At 43.6% G+C, this 4,362-nt stretch overlaps 1 protein-coding gene across 4 annotated transcripts in view; it reads left to right on the top strand.

Moving 5' to 3' along the window:
* The first annotated feature begins 2,855 nt into the window (after positions 1 to 2,855).
* The window catches only part of Rpap3 (RNA polymerase II associated protein 3), a 38,831-nt gene continuing 37,324 nt past the window's right edge, over positions 2,856 to 4,362 (top strand). The window contains exon 1 of one of the 4 annotated variants that reach the window (XM_015493256.2): positions 2,856 to 3,001. The gene's annotated coding sequence lies outside the window, so the exon portion shown is untranslated. Of the gene's footprint in view, positions 3,002 to 3,335; positions 3,429 to 4,362 lie in introns of those variants that run through there. The other 3 variants (XM_015493257.2, XM_015493254.2, XM_048802598.1) reach the window with 3 other exon arrangements.

Genomic DNA, 4,362 nt, shown 5'->3' with positions numbered 1-4,362 from the left:
TTCCTAAAACCTTGTCTAGTCATAATAGTGGGTGCATTTTGGTTGATGTTATTTGTTAATGTCAAACCTAATTGATCTAGGACATCTCGTCCCCATAAATTTACGGGAAGATGATCCAATACATATGGCTGTATAGTTCCTTCACATCCTTCAGGATCCTTCCAATCTAATACCATTGCACTTCTATGGGGATTAGTTGCCACTCCTAGGCCTCGAAGCGTTTGAGTGGCTTGTTGTAATGGCCAATGTTTTGGCCATTCTCGACGAGAGATGATGCTAAGGTCTGCACCTGTATCCAGCTTGCTATCCTCCTGCCTAGCGAGTAGCTGGGATTACAGGCATGAACCATCATTCCTGGCTTCATTCATTATTCTTTTAAAGCTTGTGACAGAGGCTGCTGGTTGCCCCTCAAGACCTGATCTCTTCCTTTTCTTCCTTATTCATGGAATTCCCAGTTTTTAGAAGAGCACATGACTTCCAAGAATAAAAACTCAGCTTCTCTTGTAGCCAGGAGGGGCCATGTGCCTAAGTCCTGGTCAATGGCATGTAAGAGGAGGCATATCTTAAAGGACAGGAAACACGATTTTCTTGTTCTTGTCCTTTTCCTGCTCACTTGATTTCAGATAAGATTGCTGGAGCTTGAGCAGCCATATTGCATCATAATTGAAGATGGTAGAGCAGGAAGGTATTAGGAGCCTGGGCCTAACACTGGATTGTCATACCAGTCCTGCACTGCTTATGTTCAGTCTTATATAAGACAGAAATAATCTTCTGTTATGTTTAAACCACCTTTACTTTGGTCTTCTGTCATATGCAAAAACAAAAAACAAAAAACCCCCCAAACGATATATACTATTTCTGTAATAGGAAGTGTCAAGGTGCATAAATTTTCTTCCTAAAGTTACTTAGCTAATACCCTCTTCTGAAGATTTATATTAACTATCAGAACCTTCCCATAGTAAACTATTTGAAAGAGTTTAATAATTATTTTTGGCATAAAATTAATTTACCATCATTAATTGCGGCATTTTACTGTTGCAATAATCAACATTTATGTTTATTTCCACTGACAATTTGATTTCAACATGTAAATCTCATAAAGAGACTGTCTCTTTGAAAGTGGCTGTTCAGTTGTTAACAGTAACTTCATTTGAGAGGACTGGGGTTTATTCTTGGTAAAAATAAATAAATAAAAGAAGAAGGCCCATGTCTGAATTCACAGGGGAGAAGGTTGCCATTATAGACATCCTCCCCACTTTGGGAGCCTCAGAAGTTGGTGATGATAGCTATCAAGCATCAAAACCATTTAGTTAACTTTTCTCCCTTTGATTCTGTATTCACTAAGCAACCTTTTAATAGTATGTGAAAAGAAAGGGAGAAGGAGAAAGAGAGAGGTTTCATCACCTAAGAGTCCCATGAAGTTTTACTAAAACAGGTAGTTGGTCCTCTTTTCTCTCATCTCAATCAACTTTGCGAAGGATTAATAAAGAGAAGGTAATTGCTTTGTTAAGAACATTAATAAATCTATATCTTCTTTAAATTGACTTATTACTAGTTTTAAAATACAGTATGATATGTTAAAAATTACTTATCTATCTCCAAACACAACAACAAAATCATTCCATTAGTAAATATTTTGGTAATGCATTTAATGATTTGACTACTAAAACTTTTAAATACAAAGATACCCAACAATTAAACAACATGAAACAGGTGACCTTGTGAGGGAGGACCCTAAGGTGGTTTTTTTAATTGACCAGGTCCTAGGTTAATGTTTCCTAGCCTAAATGGCACAGCAATATGGCATGCTTTAAAAATCTGTGATGCTGAGGCTACATTCCAGACTAATTAAATCAAAACCTCTGGGATAGAATTCATCAATGTGTTGTGGGGTGTGTGTGTGTGTGTGTGTGTGTGTGTGAGAGAGAGAGAGAGAGAGAGAGAGAGAGAGAGAGAGAGAGAGGATATCTATCTATATAGGTTGGTGGGTTGGTCTATCTATTCATCCACCCATCCATCCATCCATCTGTCGGTCCCTAAGTGATCACAATGTTTAATAAAGCTTGAGAATCACTGATCTGAATTTTGGGGATAATGTTTGAAATCAGAGAGCTGATTCAATTTGAAAGCTTGGTTTGATTGTGACTTTTTTGTGGCCTTCTAATCCTGCCCTTTCCCTCCATAGTAGGCGTTGAATCCAGGGTCTGGAATACCTTAGGCAAGCGTTCTACCTGAGCTTCATCCCCAGCCCTTTCTATTTTGAAGCAGGGTTTCACTAATTTTCCCCAGGCTGGTCTCCAATTTGCAATCGTCCTGCCTCAGCCTCCCAAGTAGCTGGGATCACAGACACCGGGACTGGCTTGTTTGTGTGGACTTCCAAAAATTATTTTTGTTTTATTTTACAATTCTAGAGTTAGCATGGCAGTGAAAAATGGCTTACTCACAAAGGAAGCAGAAGCGAAAACTGTTAAAAGCTTCCTATTTCTTCTTAGCCAGAGCATAAAGACAGACCTTAATACTGACACACATCATAGAGGGTGCTGACACACAGCTTAGAGGAAAACGCAAACCCCAGGATGCTGCTAGGGTTACCAGTTTACGTCGGTCCGTTCACGGTATAGAGACAGTAACTTTCTCATGATTGTCATGACATAACGTTAGATAAAAGCAAGGCAAATACTAGGGCTACATTTGAGGGAGGTCCAAGGAAATGTTGAAGGCTTTATTGTTTTGGGATCCGATTAGGTCAGGATGACTCTGCAGTTTGGAGATTCTCTCGTGTTTAGTTTAGTCACACTGGAAGGACGCAAAAGGCCAGACTTCACTTTTACACACCATCAATCCCCAACCTGTCAGCCCCCGGGCGTCAGGTCGGTGACCTGACTTCTGCGCACGCTCCGGCCAGGCCCCGGGGGCGGGGCGAGGGCCCGCGGGGCCTTGTGGGAAGGTCCAGGGAGGCGGGGCGGCGCGAGTGGCAGCGCGTCTCAGCGGCTGCTGTTAGGTGAGTACGGCCTGGCAGGTGAGCGGACACTGCTGTCACTGCGGGACCCTCTGGAATCTCCTAGCGCGAGGAGGGGCGCGCTGTGGGTCTGGGCGAGGCGAAGCGGCCGACCGCCGCGCGGCGTAGGGGCAGCGCGGCGCGGCGGTGTCCGGGGTAGCGGCGTCCCTGGGAGCGCGTTCCCGGGAGGGGCTCCTTGCGCGCGACCCGGGATGGGCGTTCCGTTTTGCTGCGGGTCCTGCCCAGCCCCGCCCCGGCATTGGGAGATTTGCAGGGGTCGGAACGTCAGGGTCATCCTCCCGACAAGACCACGGAGGGGCCTGACTTCTTTTGGCAGGGTGTGCAGGGTTCGCCCAGTTACTAGGTGTGAAAGTGATACCCGGAGCGCTGGAAGTTTCTGATTGCCTGCTGGAACCCAGCTCCGCCTCAGGTTCGGTATGAGCAGTTGTGCTTGCGGGAGCAGCAAGGGCAGATAGGCCTCCCCTCTACAGCATCTCAGGGGCTTGCTGCGCTTGACATTTTTTGAGTCCCCAGCAAAATATTGTACTAGTTTGCTTTTGAGTGAGGTGCACCTGTATAACCAAACATGGACACTGCTTGAAAGTTTAGGCTTAGTTTAGTTGTTGAGGCTAGGGTCAGAAGACCCATCTGAATCTGTAACTCTTCCTCTTTCCCTATAAAGTGAAATATTTTTTTAAGTGTTCAAAATTCCTTTCCAATCCCATTTTCTTTCTCCAACCTTAGTTCCTTCTCCTGCCCCTTAAGTTTTGACTCTCCCTTCACCTTTTGGAAGACTTTCCCTATCACTCATCCTCTCTCCTCTGTGTTCTTGTTCCTTGTACTTCCAGTGCCCGGATAGTACTTAAGAGCAGTTCTTCATTAAAGGCAAATTTACTCTAATCCCCAATAATCATTTATTTAACTCATTTCCACCCTTTAAAAATCCCATTAAAATTCTCAGCAATTTTATACAACTAACTGTAATGTACTTTCTTTTTCTCTGTATGCCTTTTGTACATTGGGCACTGCTAATCTCTTCCATTTTCTTGAGCTTATTTTCTTTGGTCTTCTGTGACAGTACTATTTTCCTTCCAGCTCTCCAGGTGCTCTACCTGGTTTTCCTATGTTGTCACCTCTTTCTCTGTTCCTTAGGGAACAGTCTCCTCCCAATCTCCTGGTTGTCACAGTGGCTAAATGTGTTCAAATCTATAATTCTAGTTTTCACCTTTGTGCTGGTGACATCCATATTTATCCCTAGTGCTTTATTGCTATCTACTGGTTCTTTCTTTCTCTTTCTTTCTTTCTTTCTTTCTTTCTTTCTTTTCTTCCTTCCCTTCCTTCCTTCCTTCTCTCTCTCCCTTCCT

Source organism: Marmota marmota, unplaced genomic scaffold (assembly GCF_001458135.2).
Source record: "Marmota marmota marmota unplaced genomic scaffold, marMar, whole genome shotgun sequence".
In the NCBI taxonomy this organism is placed as follows: domain Eukaryota; kingdom Metazoa; phylum Chordata; class Mammalia; order Rodentia; family Sciuridae; genus Marmota; species Marmota marmota.
The sequence above is the reverse complement of the archived record's forward strand: the minus strand, read 5'-3'. Positions and strand labels throughout refer to the sequence as shown.